This window comes from Podarcis pityusensis (assembly GCF_964106645.2).
Source record: "Podarcis pityusensis genome assembly, chromosome: W".
Classification (NCBI taxonomy): Eukaryota; Metazoa; Chordata; class Lepidosauria; order Squamata; family Lacertidae; genus Podarcis; species Podarcis pityusensis.
The window spans coordinates 30,164,479-30,190,649 of NC_138045.1; the positions used below are offsets into that span (position 1 = coordinate 30,164,479).

Consider the following 26,171-nt stretch of genomic DNA (forward strand, 5'->3'; position numbering starts at 1 on the left):
TCATCAGGGAGTCCAAGGCGGCAGGGGGGAGTCCCGTGTTCTTCGTCGACAAGAGATCGATGAAAGAGCAACGCCTGGTGGTGGACTTTAGAATTTTGAACAGCCAGACGGAACCGGTGGCTTTCCCAATGCCGAGAATCGACGACATTTTGGCACGGGTGCGGAAGGGGAAGATTTTCACCAAACTGGATCTCCGGGGGGCTTACAACCTTATCCAAGTACGAGAAGGCGATGAGTGGAAGACCACCATGTTCACCCCGATGGGGGCGTTTGAGTATTTAGTCATGCCCTTCGGTTTGCAGTGCGGAAGTCACTGTTTCCAAGCCTTCATGCACCACGTGCTAGAACCTTTGCTCTACAAAAACTGTGTTTGCTTTTTGGACGATTTGCTTGTGTACTCGGAAGACGAACAACAGCACGTGAAGGATGTACGACAGGTCCTGAGCAAACTCAAGGAGCACCGCTTGTGGGTCAAGCTGGAGAAATGTCAGTTCCACGCAAAGGAAGTTGAATTCCTGGGGTACCGGATGTCGGACCAGGGGTTGGCCATGGATCCGGAGAAAGTGAAAGCGGTGGTGGAATGGGAGAGTCCCAAAACCAGGAAAGATGTTCAGCGTTTCCTGGGTTTTAGCAATTTCTACAGGAAATTCATAAAGGATTCCGCAAAATTGACGGCGCCAATAACGGACTGTCTCAGTGTTAAGAAGAAGTTTCAGTGGACGCAGGCGGCCCAAGAGGGGTTTGAGAAACTAAAGAGGGCTTTTGCTTCAGAGGAGCAACTGATCCACGTCGACCCTGCTCAACCACTACGGGTGGAGACAGATGCGTCAGATCAGGCGATTGGGGCGGTGCTGCTGCAGCCAGATCGAAAAGGGGAATGGCGTCCGTGTGCCTTCTTTTTGCGGAAACTGAACAAATCAGAGCAGAACTACACCATCTATGATAAGGAATTGCTTTCGATCGTGGCTGCGTTCAAACAATGGAGGCACTTCCTGGTTGGGGCAAAGCACCAAATTTTGGTGTGCACTGACCACAAAAACCTGGAGTATTGACGTACGGCACGGGTGTTGTGCCAGAGACAGATAAGATGGGCAGAGTTCTTTGCCAAGTTCTACTTCAAGATCCAATACGTGCCGGGAGAGCAGAATGCAAGGGCGGATGCGCTCTCCCGGGAACCTGAGTATATGACGGGGGAAGGGCCTCCTGTGGCAAGACTGATGTTCCTGGAGAGCAAATGGTTGTGCGGGGGGACGTTAGTCAAGGACGATGAACTGATGCAAATGCTCAGAGACGATGTCTTTGCCAGACAAAAAATGGAGGAGTTAAGAGAAAGAGGGGGTGCCGAGGGGGGTTTCGAGGTGAAAGGGGGGCTACTGTACCACAAAGGGGCCTTGTATGTTCCAGGAGAAAACCTTCGGGGCAGAATCCTCAAGCAACTCCACGACAGTTGCACGGCGGGGCATTTTGGACAGCATAAGACCATGCTACTGGTCACACAGGAATTTTGGTGGCCAAGAGCGAGAGAGGATGTAAAGGAATATGTGCGAGGATGTGACACATGTCAGAGAGCCAAAGGGGAAAGGGCGGCACCAGCTGGGTTGCTGGAACCATTGCCCACAGCAGGGAAGCCATGGGAGGTGGTAGGCGTGGACTTTATCACTGATCTGCCTAAATGTAAGGGTAAGACAGCGGTCATGGTGGTGGTTGATCTCTTGACCAAAATGTGCCATTTCGTGCCCTGTTCGCACACCGTGACGGCGGAAGAAACAGCCAAGTTGTTCGTAGAGCACGTGTTTAGGTTGCATGAGGTACCTGCAAGGGTGGTCTCGGACCGAGGGGCTCAATTTACCTCGCAATTTACCTTGGTGCAAGCTCATGGGGCTGCTCCAGGTGGAAGTGAGCTTTACAACGGCGAGGCACCCCGAGACCAATGTGCAAGCGGAGAGGGCGAATCCTGTTTTACAACAGTATTTGGGGTGTTATGTAAGTCAGAAGCAGAATGATTCGGTGGACAAACTAGCCCTGGCAGAGTTTGCTTACAACAACGCGGAGAATGTATCCACAGTTCCACACAGTTCCACAATTTTTCCCCGGACAAACCCAAAGGCAAGGTGAGGTCCTTACAACAGGTGTTCGAAACAACAGACGACAAAGAGGAATTCGAAGGTTTCCCAGCAGTGGACGAGGAGGAGGAAGAAGACGAAGGAGTAGACTGGGGAACACCAGGACTTGGGGGTTGGAGGAGTGTGTTCGAAGAGACGGATGAGGAAGAGGGTAGTTTTGCGGTAGTTTTGCGGGGTTCTCCCCTACCACCTCTGAGGAAAGAGAAGGGGATGTAATCGGGTCTCCTGAGCGGGAGGGGGCCTTTGAGGAGGGGGTGGATGTCAGGGAGAGGCAAACGGGAAAAGATGAAAGAACAGAAACCAGCAATTATAGAGAGCCTAAAGAGATCATTAGCAGCCTGTCGTCTGACAGTGAGTCTGACGTAGAGATGGAGGAGGATGAGCCGGGAACAAGTCATTCTGTACACAGAGGAAGTCAGGGGAGGGGTTTCCGCAGACTTGCATGCTGGGTATGGAAAAGGAAAAAGAAAGAGTAGACGCGGCAACTGTGCAACAAGGGGATGGACGCTGATTGAAACGCTGGAGATGTACTTTTGAACTTTGTCAAATAAATCAAATAGTTTGGAACTGGCTGGGAGCCCGGAGTCTTATCTATGCCAGCTGGACAGCATTAAGCCTCTGACATAGCTTAACGTATAAGGATTCTGAAAATAACTGGCATTTTTTTTGCAGCTAATCAGAAAACTCACAGAGACCAGCCTACACTTCCACTGCATTTTGTGGTTTTTGTGTGAAGTGGGATTTTTTTTATCACATTTGGCTAATTCCTATCTTTCTCCTATGCTAGGTTTTAATCTACTTGCTCTGTTCTTGACACTGAAAAAATCTCTTGACACATTTGCTCTCATGTTCATTCCCATACAGGATTCAAAGATATAATTTCAGAAGGAAATCAACATGCTGATTCTGCTCCGAAATCTTTCCGTCCATTATTTTCTAATGTAATTGACAGCCATGCATTTTTTCACCAGGGAGCTTAGCAGCTGCATAAACAATGCATAAAATATTTTTTCGTTCCTCTGACACAAGCTAAGGATATTGTTGATGGATGTCTTTCCTGCGCTTTAAACTCCTGTTCTCTTTACCTTAAAGCAATTAACTGTTTCCTTTCCTAATAAACTTTCTCCTATGAAATGCCATTGTAGGGAAGAGGTATCTCTGGAACGACCTCTGGAACGACCTCTAGTGATGTACCAGCAGCTCTCCAACCCGCAGTGAGAGGGACCTGTTCCTTTGATTACCTGTCCCTTTAATTACCTAGGGGCAGGATGCCCTACTGTTCTTACTTCCTCAGGTCCTTTGTGGATTCCAGGTCGCTGTATCCATCCCTATGGGCCAAGACATGCGCTGGCACCAAGGCCTGCAGAATCCCATTCCAGACTTTGCAAGGACCATGATCCTGACTCTGCCTCTACAGGCTCAGCAGCCCCGTGCAAAAGTCCATCGTGTCCATCCTCATCCTTGAAAGGCTGAGGGATGCCCAAAGGTGACATGGGGAATGATGAAAACCTTGGACTCTGATGCCAGGACACGATTTTAGCATCATGATGTTCCAGAAGCACCAGAGACTTTTTTAATAGCTTTGATTACTCAGCTACATATGAACTCTATGCTGATTTTTATATGTATATTATTTGTTTTCTTGATACCTAGTACTCATTGTATCTATCTTCCTCCTGACACTTCTTCAAGTTGCTAATGTCTCTCATTTTTGTTTGAGTGAAACATATGATATGCACACTGCCTTAGAAAACTGTATGATTCCTGTTTGTACACAGCCCTTTCATATGGCACATGCCACACACATGGGAAAGTGGTTTTCCAAATGGATTGTTAGGTAAGATTTATTGCTTTACTCTTGTCGTCCGGCACGCTCCCCTGCACTCCTCTGCAGGTTGTAAAGCAATTAGCAGAATTGCACAGCGTCCATGTAGAAAAGGCAGTAAAACAGTCCCACACGTTTCTTCTTTCCTAATAGCACTTTATTTGCTCAAAAATAGCATATTTACAATCCATCTGATTCAAGCTGCATTTTGCGACCTGTTTGCATCCTTCTCTCTCAGTTGCAGCTGCGCAACTAAGCTGCTTTCACTTTTCACTCAGCTCACAGCATTCCAAGCTGCTTTCGTCACGTCCTGGCTTACTTCCCTTGTAAGCGCCTCCTCTCAGCCTCGAGACACAGAAGGTTAACCCTTCACTACACCCAACACCCCCTCTTGTCTCGCGCCTGAGGGGAGAATCGACCCTTGGTCATCCCAAACCCAGACCTTCACAAAACTCCCCATGTCTTTGGAAGGTGAGTGGCTTCGTGAACCCATCAGCTAGGTTCTTGGCAGAGGGACAATACTTCAGCGCAACTAATCCCTCCTGAACACTCTGGCACACATTCCGAAAGCGAATGTCTAGGTGTTTCGTTCTGGCCTTGAACTGACCTGACTTTGCCAAACGCAGGCATGGTTGATTGTCCTCGAAAACACGTATCGGCAGACAATCCACTTCGCAGAGTTCCTGCACCAAACAAGCATAGAACTCTACTTCTCTGCACACCTCTGAAAGAGCACTAAACTCAGCCTTATTTTCTGAAGCAATTGCTCAATTTTACCTCTCTGGCTGAGCAAAAAACTTCCATCCCGTGCACGCTCAACATTGACACCTAGATAGGTTTTGACAGCACCAAGCTGTTTAAGCTTGAATCGTTTACCTAGCTCTTTGGCAAACTTCTCCGCCTGTCCATCTGTTTCTGAGACGAAAAGCACGTCATCAACAAAAAACAACACCAGTTCCTGTGAGTCTCCTGATCCTCTAAGGAACAGGCAACTGTCAGCAAGACTCTTCCTGAAACCTAGCTTCTCCAAAGCCTCATTCAGGCACATGTTCCAGTTTCTAGCAGATTGACGTAATCCATAGATGGATTTGTGCAATCTCCACACAACATCCTGCCTTGAGTTCTCAAACCCTGGAGGAGGAATCATGTACAGCTCCTCCTGGAGATCTGAGTTAAGGTAGGCAACATCCACATCAAAGTGGTTTACCTTCCAGCCTCTCTGTGCTGCACAAGCTAAAAGCGTTCTCAGAGTCTCCGCTCGTGACGTTGGCGAATACACCTCCGTGAAGTGTATTCCCTTCCTCTGAGTAAATCCTCGAGCAACTAACCTGGCTTTATACTGCGGCTCTCCAGCGTCAGTGGGTTTCAAGCGGTAAACCCACCTGGAACTCACAGCCTGCTTCCCCGGTGGCAACTCTGTGAGTGAGAACACACCTAGATCTTTCATGGACTTCATCTCTTTGTCCATTGCCCTGTGCCACTTGCCTGCTTCTTCCTCAGGTAAACTCTGAATATCCTCGAAGGATTCAGGTTCACGTCTTGCAGAACCTACCCAGACGCCTGAAGCGTCGTACCGATCAGGAGGCCTCTTTGTCCTCGCTGATCTCCTCAGTGTGACTCCTGGTGACCCTGCCGCTTCACTGGGTCCAGCTAAATCATCCTCAGTGTCTTCCCCCTCTGACCTGCTGCGCCTCTTGGGCCTTACAGCTGGTCCAGCAGGTGAAGAAGGCTCACTCTTTGGCTCAAACTTGACACTTGCCTGAGGAGGTGTTCTAGGTTCCCCCCTCTGAGGGATCCTGAGCTGTCCCTGCCTTGGACTCTGTTGCTCTGGACCATGGTCCCCAGCAACAAGTTCCTCCTCCTCCTCGTCTGAGTCATAGAACTGCTGTGGAAGCACGTCTGGATTAGCGTGCAGACGTTTCCAACCAGCTTGCTCACAGAACTCAGCGCTATTGCTGATAACCAACCTAGACTGGTCTCCACTTGGGTACGCAAACCTCCAGGCCTTTGAGCCAGGCTCATACCCTACAAAGATCATTCTTTTAGATCTTGGCTCACCTTTCTTGCGTAGAGCCTTTGGAATAAGCACCCAAGCCTCACAACCAAACACACGAAGGTAGTGTACCTTAGGCTTATCTCCATGAAGTAAGAAATACGGTGTATTTCCTACACTAGAGTTGTACACTCTGTTCTCCGTATAGACCACATATCGCCAAGCTTCTGACCAAAATTTCTGGGGTAGCCCTGCGTCCCACAGGATCGCAGACACGGCTTCCTGCACCGTCCTGTTCTTTCTCTCTGCGACCCCATTCTGTTGCGGAGAGTAAGGAGCGGTCAATCTGTGGCTAATCCCCTTCTCCCTAAAGAAATCCTGTAAAGCAGAACCAGTGAATTCAGCACCTCTGTCACTTTGAAAACCACGAACTTTGGTGGAAAAGGTTACCTCAACTGCGGTGATCCAATCTCTGATTATTTTAGCCGCCTCCCCTTTCGTTTTCAGAGAGAAGGTCCAAGCAGACCTCGAAAATCATCAATCAAAAGCAAAGAAAACTTCGAACCTCCCAGTGACTCAACAGACATGGGTCCACACAAATCTGCATGAATTAATTCAAAGGGTTGTGTGGTCTGCCTCTCTGACTTTGGATATGAGCATGTCACAACTTTCACCTGTTTACATGCATTGCAATCTAAAAATTTGTCACAAACATTAAATTTGCACCCTTGTGTCAGCTCTGGTGCTTTCTGGAGAAATCTCCAATTTAAATGAGCGAAGCGTCTGTGCCAAATATGGGAACAACCATTGTGGGGTGCTACATTCACACATTGGCCCTTCGCATCTTCGGTGTCATCCTCTCCTGTGGAAAAAGGCACATTTACAGCAAACAAATTATCTTTAGACTGCACTGTGTACACGTGTTTCCCATCCTTGGAAAATTCACATTTGTCACCTGAAAAAGAAATTTGAAAATTATCAATCAATAGATCATGCACACTTAACAAACAGTTAGTTAAACCGGGCACTGCATAAGCTTTGACTTCATGCTTAAGGAAAGGACAGAAGAACAGTCCTGTCTCTGTCAGCCTTTTTCTGCTTCCATCTGCAAACTTAACAAACTTCTCAGTTTTTACTGTCCTGCAATTCCTCAAAAGATCAGCAGATGGCACCAACGAATTTGAGGCACCAGAGTCAATTATTATAGTGAGAAAGTCTTGTTGTTTACATTCCTGGGTCGCCAGGGCAACAATCTCCTCACTACCCCCCTCCTTGGGGCTTCTGCAGATGTCCTCTCTGGTTGTCACGGCAACAGACTCCCCCCGGCAGGAAGACTTGCCCACGACCTTCACAGCTTCCGTAGATGCAACTCTCTCAGTTGCCATGGAGACTGGACTTGTCTCAGCGTTCCCACACAACTCTGAAGCTCTTATCTCTACTTGCTGCAGGTGGCTGACCTTGAAGCCTTTAGCACTTTTCAGCTTCCCAGGCTCCGACTCACGACGTAAACAACTCTTGGCAGCTTTTGGAGAAAGAGGCGTCTCTGAGCTTTCAATGCTCACTGCCCCCCCACTGCTCACGGGGTCTCCAGGACGTTTTTCTGCACCCCCTCTGAAGGGTGAAGGGCTCTCAACACTTGGCCTCTCTTCACACAGACACGTTGCAGCATCCACACAGCTCCCAGGCTCAGCAAAAGCACAAGCAGCATTGCTAGCAACAACAACAGCAACAGCAACAGTCCCTTCGCCCCCCTGTGGGGGCTCACAGCTCCGCCCAGCTGTGTATCGGCACTCAAGAATGTGGCCGGCGCCATCTTGCCTCTCCCTTTCGGATGCAGCCCCTTCTCGGCCCTTGCTTCCCACTCCAGCTCCACAAGCTTCTTGGAGTGCTAGCCAAGCAGCCTCTGGCTTTCTTGCACCCAGGACAACAGGCACCAGATGAGCATCCACACTCTCTGCCAAAAAAGCAAGCACACGCTTCTCCACTTCACTTTGCTCTGCAGCCCTATTAGCCTCTGCTTTCCCAGCTGCATTCTGTGTGGGGTGAATTACATTCCACAGCTGCTCCCCCACCAGCAAAAGCTCCACTTGAAAGCTCCACTGCAGCCAATTTTGGCTAGTCAGTTTCTGACATGGCAGTTTAAAACCAAAGCCATGTTCATGGGGCTGAGCCATTGCTTCCCTTCTGTTGGCTTTTCCCAAAAGTACTCACTCAGCCAAACTGGAAATTCCGGACGTCATGGCTCTTGGCTCCCAGCCTCCGTCAGCCTCCTCCGATCTGCCTCTTTGAAGTCTCCGGCAGTCGATCAAGCTGACGACCAGCAGATAAAGCTTCAAAGCCCTTCCTCACACGCTTCACGTTGACCCATAACCATGTTAGGTAAGATTTATTGCTTTACTCTTGTTGTCCGGCACGCTCCCCTGCACTCCTCTGCAGGTTGTAAAGCAATTAGCAGAATTGCACAGCGTCCGTGTAGAAAAGGCAGTAAAACAGTCCCACACGTTTCTTCTTTCCTAATAGCACTTTATTTGCTCAAAAATAGCATATTTACAATCCATCTGATTCAAGCTGCATTTTGCGACCTGTTTGCATCCTTCTCTCTCAGCTGCAGCTGTGCAACTAAGCTGCTTTCACTTTTCACTCAGCTCACAGCATTCTAAGCTGCTTTCGTCACGTCCTGGCTTACTTCCCTTGTAAGCGCCTCCTCTCAGCCTCGAGACACAGAAGGTTAACCCTTCACTACACCCAACATGGATTCCTGATACTATCGTTGGTTATACCAATCTCCATGATTGGGGAACAGTGACACAAAAAGTTACCCCTTGGTGCAATATCATTATACACACCTAGAGTTGCAGCACCGCTAGACACCTCTTGTGCTCAGATTGTGAATTGCAGTAAGGAAGCAACTCGCTGTCTGGACACAGGAAGGCCAACTTGAAATTGTTCACATGTTCAACAGATTACTTTTAATTATGCTCATGTTAGTTTGCCAGATGGTTGTTTTGTCACGTATAATCAAAGAAGTATAACTACCTTTCCGCAAATTTATCTGATGCTCAGTGCTGCCTCAACAGACTGACATGGGTCCTGCCTAGTTGCTCAGTTTTAGAAAAGAATAGGCAAAGGTTGTTGAGCACTCCTTTAGGAATGTCTGCTAGACGTCTTTTTGTGATACAAGAACACGAAGATAACACAGTACCCCTGTTACCTTAACCTCTACTATCTTAAACTCTTCTTAAAAACAAAACAAAACAAATAATGTAAAAAATAAATTTTAAATAAATAAAAAACGGTGAGATGTAGTGATCTGGTAGTTCCTGTTTACCAGTGGAAAATTCCCTTGTTGCAATTTCAGAAAGTCCCCCTAGGTGGACACTGTTACAACAGTCCAAAGCAGTCACTTTCCCTTTTAAAGTAACAAAAGAAAAAAACAAACTGTAGTCAGAGAAGAAGAAACAGTTCCAAAAAGTAGCCTTCCAATTATTTTTCCAACGAAGCTGGCCACAATATATCCACCTTACTGTCAGCAGATCTCTTTGACAGCTTTTGACAGCTGAGACGTCTCACTGGCAGATTATTCTTTAAGCAACTTTACACAGTCCAAAAACAAACCCCTTCCTTTCCTACTTTCAGAAGGGTAGATTCAGAGAAAGTTCTCAGGTCGGAAAACAGCTCTTTTCAGGTTAAATTTCAACGTTTTAGCTCAAAGTCTCTATGCTTTACACTATCTACAAGACGGGAAGCGGACTTCCTGGATGTACCTCCCGCCGCGGTAGCCAATTCAGTCCTTATTTTCATTCCAATTCACAGTCTTTTTTCCTTTTAAAAATTTAATCCAATTCGCAATCTTTTAAGTCCAATTTCACCTACTCACGGGTAGTCTTTTAGTCCGAATGTTCCAGGAAAGAAATCAGCGCTCTCTAGCAACAGCAACACGGCTTCGCTCCGCGAAAGCAGCAGTCAACTCACAGCACCGCGCCTCTCCCCCGTTCCGCTCCGAAGCCTCAAAAAAAAGGCTTCCTCGCGAGTTGGGGGGGCGCTGAAGGGTGCCCGCCGAGTCTCCACGTTCGCAGGCTTCACTGCCTGCGATTTCTGAGGGTTCCCACTTCGCCGCAGCGCTCAGGACCCGATTTTCGCAGAGCCAATTCCCTCCGAACGAAGGGAATCCTCCGTTCGCTAATGGCGCTGACCGGAAGTCCTCGAGGAATTATAACAAATATAGAGTAAGCCATCTGTGTCAGCAATGAAAGCATTGCGTTGACTGGGTTTAAACTATTTTGATATGATCAATCTACACCCCTGCATCCCTGTTCCATTTCTCTTTCTTGACCAGTCACGTACACTGCCAGCTGCTTCGCCAGGCAGGCATCGTGGGTCATCAAAGACAGTGGGCAGTTTCTTTGATGTAGCTTTTCTGATATGTTAATCTTAGGATGTTAATCTTAGGGACAGGAAACAGGTCTCACATAAAGGTGATAATGATCGCTGTCCTCCTGGCCATCCTCCTTATCATGTATATTGCTTGTTTATCACCTCCGGGGTTGCCAAATGCTCTCCTTTGTAGTTCTGTTTTGTTTACCCCAGAAATCTGTGTGCTTAATTAGTTTTGGTAGTTTAACTTTGTTCCCACGTGGGGTTTGTTGAAATGCTCAGAAGAAATCTGATTGGTTCTTACGAACACTCTGTAAAAAGCTCTTTTGTGAATAAAACGACCTGGGCCAGGGGGTGCAGGGACAGATTATTATACGCACCCTTCCCAGAGTCTTGCTGGTTCAAGCCTCTGTGTTTGTTCTTATTAATCAGAGTTCAATCCTTCCTTTACTTTGGGAACGCCTCAACCCGGCTCGCCACGAGGGGCATGTCCGGACCATGCTGCAACGCTTGCACGAGCACCACCTGTATGCTAAGCTCAGCAAGTGCGAGTTCCATCAGCGGTCGGAAGACTTCCTTGGTCACCGACTCTCTCCAGATGGGGTGCAGATGGATCCTGGGAAGGTGGCTGCGGTTCAGGAGTGGGCGGCACCCCAGAACCGCAAGGACCTACAGCAGTTCCTGTTGTTCGCCAATTATTACTGGACCTTCATTGCAGGCTATGCTCATCTCACCACCCCGTTGACCCGACTGCTGCGCCCCAAGACGCCATTTTCCTGGGACAAGGAGGCAGATGAGGCATTTCAGGGGTTGAAAGCCTTTTTCCAGCGGGCGCCGATTCTGCAGCATCCTGATCCCTCTCGATCCTTCGTGGTGGAGACCGACGCCTCCAGCACGGCACTCGGTGCCGTCTTGTCCCAGCAACACGGACCAGATGTGCCACTGTTACCTTGTGCCTACTATTCCCGCCAGCTCCTTCCGGCGGAGCGTAACTATATTGTATGGGAGCGGGAACTACTGGCCATCAATGTGGCCTTTGAGGTCTGGCGCCATCATCTTGAGGGGGCACAACACCCGGTGGAGGTGAGAACCGACCACCGGAACCTGGAGTACCTCCAGACCACCCGCAAGTTGAATCAAAGGCAGATCCGGTGGGCGTTGTTCTTCTCCCGGTTCCAGTTCCGGATCCGCTACATCCCTAGCTCCTAAAACCAGAAGGCGGATGCCCTTTCCCGGAAAGGGAGATAAAGGTCAGCCCGCCCAGTCCCAGGTTGCGGGAGCAACATTGTTGGTTACCTGTTCCTGCCGGTACCCTGTCCTGCTTTCTGCCAGAGTTCCTGACCACGCCCGACTCCCTGCCTTGGGCCCCGCTTCAGCCTCGGACCGGACACGGACCACGCTGCACGGTAACCCCCCCCCCGGGACCAGCACACCGGCTTTTATCTGCCTCGAGACATAGGGCGGCCTCGATTCTCTGGTGACTCACCTCTCCTGGCCTGGAGGCGAGCACTCCTCCTGCGGGAACTTAGTTCCCTCCACCTCTTTGCCCTGAGCCTCTGCAGCTCGGGAGAGGCTGGAGGGTTACCGGACCCAGAGGCAACCTCAGCTTCCTCTGCCGGGGCTGAGAGTGGAGCACCTGCAGGCAATGGGTCCTCAATCACCTCCGGAGCCAGAGCAGACTCAGCTGATGCCTGCACCTGAGGATCCAGCACGGGTGAGGACCCTTCAGGCACATGCCCCAGCCCCGGTTCAGCTGGTTCTGGAGGCGGGGAATCCTGTGCAGGCTCGGATCCCTCAGGTTCAGCCTCCAAGTCTGAATCCCAGGCCATCACACTTTGTCAAATGACTCTTTTTTTATATATTCCTGTATGCTGGTTATCTTTTCATTTCCTCTTTTATATAAATTTTGAAAATATTTTTTTAAAGCTTCCCTTATTTCTTTTGTTTTATTCAAAACTTTCCCATTGGAGTTAATTTTACCTATATAATTTATCTGTTGATTTTTCCTTAGTTGCCATGCTAACAACTTTCCTGGTTCATTTGCAAGCTCAAAAAAATTCTGTTTTATTTTTTTAACTTTCCATGCTATTTCATCATTAATTATCATTGAATACTGTGATTGCAATAATGGTATTGATTGTTTGGATTTTTTCCTAATTTGTTTTCCTTCTTTGATATGGCATCCAGGAGCGAAGGAAGGTGTTGTGACACCCAGAGCGGGCATCACGATGTAGGGCGCATGTGCGCCATCGCTACGTACGACGCATGTGCCGTATGTAGCGACGCCGCACATGCGCTGAATAGCGGTTTGGTGCCAGCGCCACTCCAGCGCCGTACAGACAGTGCCAGGATACCTCCGTCGCCACTAGAGCCATGAATGGAGGATGCTCCATTCACGGCTACAGCCGCGAGCAGAGGATTCTGGCACTGTCCGTACAGCGCTGGAGAGGTGCTGGCAGCAAACCACTAAGGACAGTGCATGTGCGATGTCGCACACATGCGCTGTACGTAGCGACGCTACACATGCGCTGTATAGCAGTTTGCCGCCGGCGCCACTCCAGCGCCGGACGGACGGTGCCACGATCCCTCCATCACTGCTGCAGCGAACACTGTATTATAGCAAATTTCAAAAAGACTTTCTCAGGAGACTATGGTGTCAAACTGACCCCAGAGACTCTGAGGACGCATTGTGACCTGAATTGGCCAAACCAAGTTCCGAAATGTCCTTCAGAAGGTAGTTTTGATGTGGAACTGTGCTGGCAAGTTTGGGTCTCAGTAACTAGGGACCCCGGAGGCCACCCAGATCAATTTCCCTATATTGATCAATGGTATAACGCCTGCATGAAAAAATCCTCCATGGATAAAGAAGTGCAAGGAGACACCTGTAAGATATTAGCAATAAAGCAGGAGGCCTGGAAAAAAATAGAGAAACCCAAGCCTCCAGCCCCTGCTAAGAAGATACACCAGGGCCATCCAGAAGAGGAGGATTTTCTTCTTCCACCTCCATATGCCCCTTCGGCCAGAATTGTGCCATCACCTCCAGTCCAGCAACCCACTGTAGTTCAATTATTACGAGCTCCACCTGGCATTCTGGATGCACCCCCCCACTGCCAGACCCAGCGCTGGTACGAAATCAAGCCCAAGCTGCCCAAGTCCAAGCCCCCCCGGGAAAAAGATTATAGACACTTCAGCATTGGAGGCCCTGGGAGCTGTGGGAGGAGCGGAAGCTGGAGAGGTGGCTGCAACTCCAACCCAGGGTGACATCAGCAACCCCATAGGCACTCCAGCCACTGGGAGAAAGTCAAGCCTGTGGGAAATTGTGCATGCAATAACTGATACTGGAGAGAAGTTAGTAATAAAAATGAAGCAAGGCGATACAATAAGCCCCCCCCCCCCCCTACGCCACCTCCATCGGTATATAAAGGAAGACATTTCCTTCGTAACAAAAAGGATGATCAAGCCTCAATGTTCCCTTTGAGAGCAGTTTTGGGACCCCAAGAGCCCAGGGCCACAGATGATCAGGGCCAACCCACCGGTGAATGGCCAACACGTTCCGTTACCATGCAGTATGTGCCATTCACCTACTACTGATCTGCTAAATTGGAAAACCCATACCCTGCCTTTTCTGAAAAGCCGCAAGCTATGCAGGACCTAATGGCCTCAATCATGGCAACCCATCTGCCCATGTGGCAAGATTGCAGGAATCTTTTAACGACCCTCTTTACCACTGAGGAAAGAAGAAGGATGGGACTTCCATGTTGGCTGCCCATTCTGCTGGAAGGGTGAGCTCTTTCGCTGGAAAGAGCACCGGTGCTTTGAAGGTTGGGGAAACCACTAGAGTGACGCGGTACCCCTTAAAAACCTCGGATTGAGCATTCCGAGGACTTGGTGTTCCTGCGGTGCCTGGAACGACTCCCTCACCCCCCAGTAAGCTCTTGATAAGGGCTCCGAGAGCGGGTGGGGTTGGAGACGGAGGCACTTGGGAATAGACTCGCTTGCTTCATCGCATGAAGCTCCGAGTCCGGTGATCGTGAGCGGCCAATTTCTCCAAGCAACTATGATTGGAAAAGAGTGAGTAATAAATTAAAAATTTGGACATTCATTTGGAAAGGACAGGGGCTCTCTGATTAAGAGACAAAACAGCTACATTAGCTGAAGCCGTGATCTAAAATTTACGACTTTCTAAAGACTTTCAAGTTAACCTTTGTATTCCTCCTTCTAGCAGGGGGGGAGATGCTTTTTAGATTGTTTTAATCCTTGCAGACAGTTTGGATTTACGAGGTATTTTCTTTGTGGAAGCGGACTACTCAGTCGGGAAGACTAGACTCCATTGTGACGTCGTAAAGAAAAGGACACTTTCAACTTTTGTTTTCCTAATTGAGGAAAAAAAGTAACTGCAGCTGCCCAAACTCAAAGGTTTTTCTTTTCCCTTTCTCTTTTAAACAGTACCTCTACCCCCAGATATAAATTGTAAATTGTGACTGTGTTATTAACTTCTGGGGAATTAAGAAAGGATTACAAGTTACAGAGACTGTTGACTGGTATATTAAGACTGGTGGAGAAGCTTGAGAAGAGAAACTGTCTGTCTCCTTATCTCCCCTTTGTGTTTGAGACTGACCTTGAACAAAAGAACTGCAAGTTATGGATGGGGGAGAGAAAGGAGAGAGGACAGAGAAAACAAAAACCAAAGCAAGGAGGGATTCTAAGTCACCGTCTTTTGAGGACTCTGTGTTGCAATTGCTTCAGGAAATTAAAACAGAAGTAAGAAGAAATCAAAAGTCTATACAGGAATTAAAAAGTGACTTTGCTCAATTAAAACAAGATTTGACGCAAGTTAATTCAGATGTATCAGCACATGAGTCAAGACTGGCACATTTGGAAACTGAGAATTCCTGACTTAGAGGCAAATCAGTGACAATCTCAAATTTCAATTGCGTCTCTGCAGCTAAAACAGAAAGAATGTAATCTGAGATTGAGGGGCATACCCCAGAAAGAGCGGGATAATTTGAAGGATTGGTTAATTGAAGAATTTGTAGCGTACTGGGGCCTCTCAAAAGAAGAATTAAATTCCTGGATAGACAAGGCCTACAGATTTGGACCTAAAAAAGATACTAAGATCACACATGACTGTATGGTGATTTTTAAAACTAAAGAGCAGAGAGACATTATTTTAGGCCACCATTATAAAAAAAGTTTAAAGATAGATGAGAAGGGAATAATTCTGTTTAAAGATATTCCGACATACTTTTTGGCCCTGAGAAATAATTATACGGATTTGACCAGTGCCCTAAGAGGAAAGAACATTTTCTTCAGGTGGGAGTTCCCAGAAGGAAACTCCCGAGGATAAAAGGTTCCTACTAAATGGCATGATTACAAGACAGGAGGTTGAGATGGCAATAAATAAGATGCAGTCAGGCAAAGCCCCGGGACCGGATGGTCTTTCTGCAAAATATTATAAAATATTGAAAGATTGGCTAATTCAACCGTTGGCAGATGTGTGTAATAAGATTCTAAGAGGGGACAAAGCTCCCGAAACCTGGAAAGATGCATTTATCACTCTGATTCCAAAAACATATCAAGATAGATCCGATGTAAAAAATTATAGACCAACCTCATTACTTAATGTGGATTATAAAATCTTCGCAAACATTTTGGCCAATAGATTAAAAAAGGTTCTATCAAATTATATACATAAGGACCAGGCAGGATTTCTGCCTGGGAGACATTTGAAAGATAACATTAGAAATATAATTGATATAATAGAAAGGCTGGAAGCGAAAAGAAATTGTAAAGCAATGTTAATGTTTATTGATGCTGAAAAGGCCTTTGATAATGTTTCTTGGTTATTTATGATGAAAAATCTAGAAAGAATTGAGGTTGGCCAGGAATTTTTAAATGGTATTAATGCGATCTATTTTGAACAAAAAGCAAAAATCATAGTTAATAATGTGGTCTCAGAGGAAATCAGAATTGAGAAAGGAACCAGGCAAGGGTGCCCGCTTTCCCCTCTGCTATTTATTTCTGTTCTGGAGGTTTTGTTAAACATGTTGAGGAAAGAGGAGGAGGTTAAAGGCATTGTAGTAGGATCCAAGCAATATAAATTAAAAGCCTTTGCTGATGATTTGGTTTTAACTTTACAAGATCCAGAAACCAGTGCAGTCAAAGCACTGGAGCTGATTCAAGAGTTTGGGCAGGTAGCAGGATTTAAATTAAACAAGAGCAAAACCAAAGTTTTAGAAAAAAACTTAGATAATGAGGAAAGAAAAAACCTTTTTTGAAAGGACAGGCCTTGTTTCGGTGAAAAAAGTTAAATATTTGGGTGTGAATTTATTGGTAAAGAATCTGAATCTTTACAAAGATAACTATGAAAAATTATGGAATGAAATCAAGAGAGATCTTGAGGTATGGTCAAATCTAAAACTCTCATTGATGGGCCGAATATCGGTGGTTAAGATGAATGTATTGCCGAAGATGTACCCCCTTGCAGATCCAGGATGGGATCCCGATAGAGACAAAGTTACTTTAAGCACTATCAGCAAGAGGTGCTGAAGGCTATAAAGGGGGCTGCCCAAAAACCCACTAATATTTCCAAAGTATCTGAAGTGATTCAGAAGGCTGAAGAATCGCCCTCTGAGTTTCTTGAACATTTAATGGAGGTGTACAGGATTTATACCCCCTTTGACCCAGAAGCCCCAGCAAATCGGCAAGCGGTCAATGCAGCCTTTGTGGCCCAAAGTGCTCCAGATATCAGGAAAAAGCTGCAGAAGAAAGAGGGATTTGAGGGAATGAATCTTGAACAACTTATGACTATCGCTCAGAAAGTTTTTGTGAACCATGAGATTGAAGTAAGGAAGGAAAGAGTGAAGGAGATGAAGCAGAAAGCTGCACTGCTGGCAGGGGCTATCAGCCAAGGCCCAGTGTTTGAAGCAAGCCCCCAGGGAGGAGGTTTCAATAGAGGAAGGAGCAGAGGAAGAGGTCAACCGCTAGGAAGAAACCAGTGTGCCATATGCAAGAAGGAAGGCCATTGGAAGCAGGAATGCCCCGAAGTAGGGAGGACAGAAGGACAGCAGGAAGGATTTGGAGGACAGAGAGGAAGAGGATGGGGACAGCAGCGTGGAAGAGTACAAGGAGGAAGATATGCAAGGAATGGAGGAAGCCGCCGATATTTAATTGGATTGGCGCAGCTTGAGGAGTATGAGAATGAATAGGACAGACCGGGCTCAATACTCCCATTAGGCCCCTGCGAGCCCATGGTCTCTGTCAAAATAGGGAGCCGCCTAATAGACTTTATGGTGTATACCGGGGCCCAATATTCTGTTTTGACTAAACCCCTGAATGCAAAAAGCAACCAAGCAGTAACAATTGTGGGAGCCACCGCCAATAAAATCCTAAAACCCTTTCTGGAACCCCAAGAGTGCCAGATTGGAGGGAAGACCCTCACTCATCAGTTCCTTTATGTGCCAGAATGTCCCATTCCCCTTTTGGGATGTGATTTTCTATCTAAAATTCAAGCTCAAATAGCCTTCACACCTAAGGGGCAGAACTGAAGTTACCACGAGAGGCAACAGGAATCGTAACAGTGACTGTGCATTATTAAAGAACCCACTAACTGCAGACAGCTTCACGGATTCCTGGGAGCAGCAGACTTCTGCCGCATCTGGATCCCAGATTTCAGCAACCTTGCCCGGCCCCTTTATGAGAGCACCAAGGGAAAAGAGAACGCTCATTTTGAGTGGCACGCTGAGCAGAAGGAGGCCTTCAATGCATTGAAATCCAAGCTCATGCAGGCCCCAGCCCTAGGACTGCCGAACCCAAATAAGCCCTTTCAGTTGTATGTTCATGAACAAATGTGCTGGACCCGGGGGGGGGGTTACCGAGAGGCGTGGTCAGAGTCCGGTCCTGGGTCGAGGGTCTGGAGACTATCCACCAAGGGCGAAGCGGGGTCCAAAGCAGGAAGCCGGGCGTGGTCAGGAACTCCGGAAGAACAGGTCTGGGTGCTGGCAGAAACAGGTTTCCAACGACTTTGCTCCAGCAACCTGGGACCGGGCTGACTGGCCTTTATCTTCTCTGAGGCCAGGGGCGGTCCCGGCCCACAGGTGACCCGCCTCTCCTGGCCTTAAGGCGAGCACTCCTCCTGAGAGAACCCAGTTCCCTCCACCTCTCTGCCCTGAGCCTCTGCAGCTCAGGAGAGGCTGGAGGGTTACTGGACCCAGGGGGAGGCTCACCTTCCCCTGACAGGGCTGGGAGAGGCGCACCTGTAGGCAATGGGTCCTCAATCACCTCCGGAGCCAGAGTGGATTCATCTGGTGTCTGCTCCTGAGGATCCGGCACAGGTGCAGGCGCTTCAGATTCAAGGCTCTGCCCCGGCTCAGCCGGCCCTGGAGGCAGGGACTCCTGTGCAGGCTGGGATTCCTCTGGTTCAGCCTCTGAATCAGACTCCCAGGCCATCACAACAAAGGGGGGTGGCAGCAGGAGTCCTGACCCAAAGGATGGGAAGCTGGAAGCGACCCGTGGCTTATTTGTCTGAACAATTGGACTCAGTAGCCAAAGGATGGCCCCGTTGCCTGCGAGCAGTAGCCGCCATGGCTCTGTTAGTCAAGAAGGTATTCAAATTCACGTTTGGACAGGAAATGTATGTAAATGTGCCACATGCGGTCTTCACTCTTATGGAATACAAAGGGAGCTACTGGCTTTTCAATGATCGCATGGCCAAATACCAAGGACTCTTATGTGAAAATCCACAGGTGCACCTGCAGGTTGTAAATACCCTGAACCCCGCCACTCTATTGCCCCTCCCTGAGGCAGAGGATCATGAACTCCATGACTGCCTTCAAGTGATGGATGAGGTGTACTCCAGTCGCCCTGACCTGAAAGATAAGCCTCTGAAGAACCCTGATGCAGAATATTTCACGGACGGGAGCAGCTTCATCTGGGAAGGGAAAAGGAAGGCAGGATATGTAGTAGTGACCCTAGAAGAAACAGTAGAGGCCAAACCCTTACCAGTAGGGACCTCAGCACAGAAAGCAGAAATTGTGGCACTCACTAGGGTCCTACAGCTATCAGCAGGCTGCTGTGCTAATATCTACACTGATTCAAAGTTTGCCTTCTTAACCCTGCATGCCCATGGAGCCCTATGGAAGGAGAAGGGACTCATTGGTGCAAAGGGCAAAGCTCTTAAATACGGCCCAGAATTAGAAAATCTCTTAGAAGCTGTATGGGCGCCTGAGAAAATTGCTGTAATGCACTGCTGGGGCCACAGCCAGGAGGCCACCAGAACTGCAAAGGGCAATCACCTGGCAGACAAGGCAGCAAGGGATGCAGCCCTAGAAGAACCTCCGCCAGAATCTGTGATAGCCTCCCTTTTACTGACAGTTATTAATATGAAGGAAATGAAGCCCATTTATACAGAGGGAGAAGCAGAATGGGCCCATCAGGAAGGAGGAACCAGAGTACCTCCTCACGAAGGATGGTTCACATTGCCAGATCAGCGAGTTTTTGTCCCAGAAACCCTAGGCAGAGAAGTGGTGAAGCAGTACCACGAGTCCACTCATTATGGAGCCACAGAAACTGTGACGGTAGGGATGAAGGGAAATGACATTCCGTTTAGCACTCTACTTAACCTAGGGTTACCAGACGTCCCCGGTTCCCGGACAAATTCCGTCCCCGGAATGTCCCCAGATTTGCACATCTGTCCCCAGGAAATGTGGCAACGGCAGCCTCAGCAGCCCGGAGCCAGCCTGGTAACGCAGTTGGCTCTTGCTGGCTCCTGGCTGCTGACTGCCGCTTCCGCCACCACTGCTGAAGGGGAACCGGGGACGTCCGGTGGTACAGATCTCCTGCCTCCTTCCCCCTTTGTTTTGACTGATGAGGGAGGCTCAGGAGTCATGGGTGGGTGGCTGTCGCCCATGAGGGGCGCAAGGCGCATGGTTTCTCTGCCAAGCAAGGTGCAAAGCCCTTCTTTCGCACCCTGTGAAACACAAATGTGCAGAGTTTTTTTTAAAAAAACTGGGCAATGGCACACCACCAGCCCATGACTCCCAAGCCTCCCCCGATCTCCTGCTCCCTTCCCCCTTTGTTTTGACAGATCGGGGGAGGCTCGGGAGCCACGGGCAGGCACCATTGCCCAGTTTTTTAAAAACTCTGCGCATTTATGTTTCACAGGGTGAGAAAGAAGGGCTTTGCACCTTTATACAATATGCATGTGTGCTTGGGCCCAGGGTCTTTTGCCTCACCATCCCCACTACTGACTCCCTGTTGCTACTCAGCTTCAAAAAAAAAAAGTGTTCCCGGATTCATTGAAACAAATCTGGTAACCATAACTTAACCTCCACTCGAAAGCTGGGGGATGCATATAGGTTTTGGTAACACCAGATGCATTTGCACAGAGTATTTGATCCCCACAGCCCATGTTCACGGAGACAATGCCATCTGTGGAAGTCCTAACCATGCCACATGATTGACAGGCTATGTGCAAGTCTAATATGGGTTGCGTGCAGCTAGGCCTCTACAGCAATAGAAAAAAGACAGTCACGGAACTGAGAAATTGCACAAAACAAATGAAATACCGTGAAAATCCCTGAAACGAGAAGTAATCGACTAGAAATATTATCTTGTGGAAATAAACTAAATAATAAGAAAAATCAAAAAGCTTAAGGAAAAAGTTAGAACAACCTAAAATTGAACAAAGCCTTAATGGGATGCCGGCTACAAACCTCGTTTCACTCAACTATTCAGTTTCCTCAGAAGGAAATAGAAAAATCATAAACTTTAAATGACCAAAATTTCAAAAAAAAGGGCGTAGAACCCCCCAAAATTCTAAAGTATTATAATCCTAGCTCAACCTAGTTAAAGCAAAGGCCAGTAATAAAGGATAGAGGACTCAAAACTACAATTACTAATACTGAATTTACAAAAAAGGTTTGAAAACCTAAATGGCAAGTTTTAAACAAAACCCAACTTGAAGAAAGCAAAGCACAGTAATAAGGGTTGAGGACTCAACTATGAAAATTCTAGTGCTGCTTTTACAAAAAGGTTTAAAAACCGAAAAGGCACAAATTCAAAGAAAGGAATACAAGATAAGCTGTTTTAGATTTTAAACAAACTCAAGAACAGGACTGAAACGCTCCCATGGTCTAGATGTTACTGCTGATGTTAAAGACTGATACTGGGTGTTTCCAATCACAGGTTTATAAACTATAGGGTGAAAATTTTTTTAAAGGGACAGGCCATCTTGTTCAAACAATGGGCGGGGTTGGTAAAGTTTGGAAAAAATAACAAGAATGATATTGAATGGAGTTGTAGAAAATTATAAAAATGAAGTAAAATCAATGTAAGCATTGAGACCTGATGGAATTAAGGAGCCAGATCTAAAAATCCAATACATTTCTTTCTGTAATAATTTCTTTCTTAAGATATCCGTGTTTGCCTCAGGAGTGTGATGTTTATAAATGACAAACCATCTGAAATCCGTTGCCTTATGTTTAGCCTCTAAGAAGTGAGATGTAAGAGGTGCTTTCAACACCTTGTTGAAAACATGATTCTTATGCTCTAGTATTCTAGTTTTAACCGTTCTTGTAGTACTGCCCACATACCAATGGTCGCAAATACATTTAATTGCATATACCACTCCATGGGAATTACAGTTGGTAAATGCTTCCAGTTTGTTAATGCTGTTGGTTCCAGGTATGATAAAATATTTCATCTCAATTGTTAAACTACATGCTGCACGTCTTCCACATTTAAAATGTCCCTTTATATCGCAACCTCACAGCTGGTTCTTATCCATTATATCTGCATGTACAAGCATGTCTTTAAAGTTCTTGGTTCTACGGAAACTGATCCGTGGAGGTATAGAAGGGCAACCTGGTACGTCTAAAAAGGTGTTCAATCCAGTGCTGAACTGGAAGCATAACACTGGCTCTCCAAGCTGTAATGGGTGAAGTTTCACTATGTTACGAGACTCATTAAAATCAAATAAAAAATAAACATGGGGAAAAATATTATGAGACTCACCACAGCCCATATACCTTGCAGATTAAGGCCTGGTGAGATGCTGCTGATTATCTGGATATCCCATGTTTTCTACCAACAGAAGATTGGATGGCAAACATTTAAGATACAGGTAGGTAGCCGTGTTGGTCTGCCGTAGTCGAAACAAAATAAAAAAATTCCTTCCAGTAGCACCTTAGAGACCAACTAAGTTTGTTATTGGTATGAGCTTTTGTGTGCTTATGTATCTGAAGAAGTGTGCATGCACACAAAAGCTCATACCAATAACAAACTTAGTTGGTCTCTAAGGTGCTACTGGAAGGAATTTTTTATACATTTAAGAGAAAGCCTTTAATTTGAAAGTTATCAACATAAAACTTTTTAAAGCAATTAGACCTATTAGTACAGCAGCAGCTAAAAGTTTAACATGTCAAGCCATTCATAGTTCCACTATGAATACGTAACAGGGCTGAGAAAGTGAGTCACCGCAACTCAAGTTGACTTTATCATGCGAGGTTCAAGTCTTACATGCTTGCTGCTTGAAACATGGCCCTATGGATGCAGCTTCCCCACAGCAAAGCATTTATGAAAAGGAGATAATTCTTTTATCCTCTTCCAACCATTTGAGAAGTGTTTCACATAAATGGCTTAGCTCATATCGATTTGATTCTGCCCCAAGTGGCAACATTGGTACTGTCAGGGAACTGCCATCAGAACAGAGGCGGGAAACAGAGGGGCAGTTGTGTTACAGAGAGCCTCCAAAAATCTTGCGAAGCAGTTCCTCTTCTGGTGATGAGGAAAACCCCACCTCCAGTGGGGAAGAGGTGAAAGGACCAGAGGATGCTGGTGGGAGCCTCAGCACCACTCCTGGCAAAGCCGCCAGGAGGGAAGCACGCCCCTTCCCTCGCCCACCCTGCGCAGAAGTCTAAAGCGCAAAGAGGGAAGGAAAAGGCTGGGCATAACGAGACTTTGATGCTGGGGGAGGTCCAGGAAACAAGCACTCCCGGATTCTGCTAGCAATTGAGGCAAACATGAACTTTGGGGTTCTGCACTGTAAATAGTTTGCACCTAAATAAAACCTGTAAAAGACAGGTCAGAGACCTGCCTGTTTACTCGTGAGCAACCACCTTTGCCATCTGACAGGTACGGACTCCATTATGAATTGCTCCATAAGCATATGCCTGGACAGGAAAAGCTGTTCAGATCTAACATGATGGCTGTATTCTCTTAAAGAGAAGACTCGGACCACCAAGAGTTATTTGTAATAAATCATTTATGCATGCAGCGTTAGAAATGAGCCACAGTGTTTTATAAACCTTGGTCTTTATTAGGGCTACATCAACAGAAAGAGGTGTTTGCCACTAGAAAACAAGTAGATGTGGAACAGACTTCCATCGGTGAGTGGTTGGCTTTGGTTTTTTACAAGGCAAATTGCAAAAAGAAGCTGCAGGTTGTATTATCATAGATGACTATGAATAGCCTAGTCTTGAATAAATGAGTTCACTAGACATTAGTCTTTTCTCAAAGCAGCAACAGAACTAGAACAGAAATGAGATATCTGCACAAAGCAATGTGGCAACAGCAAACATATCCTCCAAGCTGTTCTTCAAACTTCTATAGACCTCAAAAAATGTGAGCTGCAAAAACCTTAAAGCAAAATGAAGCTGAAACAGTACAACTGGACTATAAGGAGGCCTACTGGAAAAAAGTGAAATTGCTAACTGTCATATTTAAGTCATATATACTTTGTGTGTTCTTTGGAGTTCACTCATGTTTATGAAAGCCACATTAGACTGTGTTCAGGAACACCCATGTCTTCACATATAAAGTGGATGATACTCCTTTGGAGTGAGTTTCCTCCTTCAAATTGGGCAAAAGTTAGCATGCCTAAGAAAATTGCTGAGGCACTGACTACAGAAGATGTGGCCACATGTTGTTGACACTATAAGCCGTCCGCTTTGCACAATCTCTGCAAAGCTGTCTATGCAAATTCCACAACTCAAAGTGCCTGAGGATCTTGCAAATTCCCTCCTTCCCACTTCTCTGGGGAGCTTTCTAGTGGCAAGAGCACCACTCTGTGTGTGTCTGCTATCACCACCACCACCACTAAATATGAGGCTGTCAGACAATGGTTGACGTCTGAACTCTCTATTGGGCTGCTGCCCACTCTCTCCAATAAGCACAACAGAATCGTCTTATGTAAGATCAACAACTATAGATTCTGAAGTTTCGCAAGTGAGGTCAACTACTTCCACATCAATTTTTCTATCATTAAGGCTGCGTGGTTCTACTTGTGCAGCTGCAACAGCTATTTTCCTTTGATTACAGGTTTGCACAGAGCGAGTCTTGCATCCACAATACTTTCTCTGAACCTCCTGGTGCTCAGGTCCTTTGCTACCACCGAAAGGAGTAGTTTGTTCCATAAAACTCAGCCCTGCAACAGGAAGGGAGCCAGTAAGGGCAGTTTGTAATAAAGGTAAGGCCAGGGAGGAAGTGGATGGCAGGGAGGAGGAGGAGGAGGGGATACAGGGTTCAGAAGCAGTTCCCACCATCATCTTGTCCAGAGTATTATGAGGTCTTGCAGAGGTGTTGCGACTGCCCCTCTTGCTGTTGCCGTGCTGGGTTGCATTACATTCTGTACTTGTTGAACTCATGATGCACAGGGATGGGAGAGGCACAGGCTGCAGAGTACTTGCTTTCCCCCTTATCTCCGTGTGCTGCTCCCTGCTTAGTCGCCAAGCAATTCTGTAATGTGATAATGATGATCATGAATGCTATCTCTAAAGCAACTTGATGCAACTGGTGACGCTTTGGAGCACTGTGACTTTTTTAGAGTTGTCTCTTTTATACCAGGTACTCCGAAGCTGGGAGCAAGTTCAACATCTCGAGGAGTTAGGGCAGGCTTCCTCAACCTCGGCCCTCCAGATGTTTTTGGCCTACAACTCCCATGATCCCTAGCTAGCAGGACCAGTGGTCAGGGATGATGGGAATTGTAGTCTCAAAACATCTGAAGGGCCGAGTTTGAGGAAGCCTGAGTTAGGGTGTCTTTAGTGTTACTCTACAGGACTGCATTAAAGTGGGAAGAAACATGATTAGGCTAAGAAGCAGGCACACAAATATTAATTTTCTATCTTTCAGCCAAGAGATTAGCTAAAACAATTAGGATTATTACGAGGTGGAGTATCTTTCCCTACCTTGACAGTCCTCTTTATACAAGAGTCTGATAAGGAGAAGGGAAGAATTCATGGAAGACTGATGAATGCCTCTTATTCAAGAAGAACCAGGGCACATAGCCAAGCTGAGGATGATGGGAAATATTAAATGAAATTCATTGGAGTTGCCTCTACTAGAGCGCGCCTCCTATGGCTGCTCTTGCAAGAGGTATTTTTCAGGTTTGACATATTCAATGTGTACACCCAACAGGGTGGATAAAAATCAATGATTTTTTTAATTAAAAAAATAAATCTTTTTTAAAATTTAAATCAATTTTTTTTATTTAAATTGGATTTTTAAAATAAAATGCTTTTGGAGGAAATATCTTTCTAAAGATAGTTTTCTATTTAAGTTACGGGATGCGGGTAGCGCTGTGGGTTAAACCACAGAGCCTAGGACTTGCCGATCAGAAGGTTGGCGGTTCAAATCCCCGCAACGGCGTGAGCTCCCATTGCTTGGTCCCTGCTCCTGCCAACCTAGCAGTTTGAAAGCACGTCTAAGTGCAAGTAGATAAATACCGTATTTTTCGCTCCATTGGACGCACCGGACCATAGGACGCACCGGATCATAGGAGGGGGAGAACAGGGAAAAAGATTTTTTTTCTTGTTCTCCCCCTCCAAAACAAGGTGCGTTCAAGGTACATTCACCAGAGCTT

The 26,171-nt window shown here is 46.8% G+C and overlaps 1 pseudogene across 1 annotated transcript; it reads right to left on the bottom strand.

Annotated features, from left to right (window-relative positions):
• Positions 1–1,253: 1,253 nt before the first annotated feature.
• On the bottom strand, positions 1,254–25,162 carry LOC308467686 (E3 ubiquitin-protein ligase RNF4-like; annotated as a pseudogene). Its single transcript has 2 exons — positions 24,399–25,162; positions 1,254–1,297 (listed from the first exon to the last, which is right to left on the bottom strand). The product of its transcript is annotated as an E3 ubiquitin-protein ligase RNF4-like (transcript).
• Positions 25,163–26,171: the final 1,009 nt, after the last annotated feature.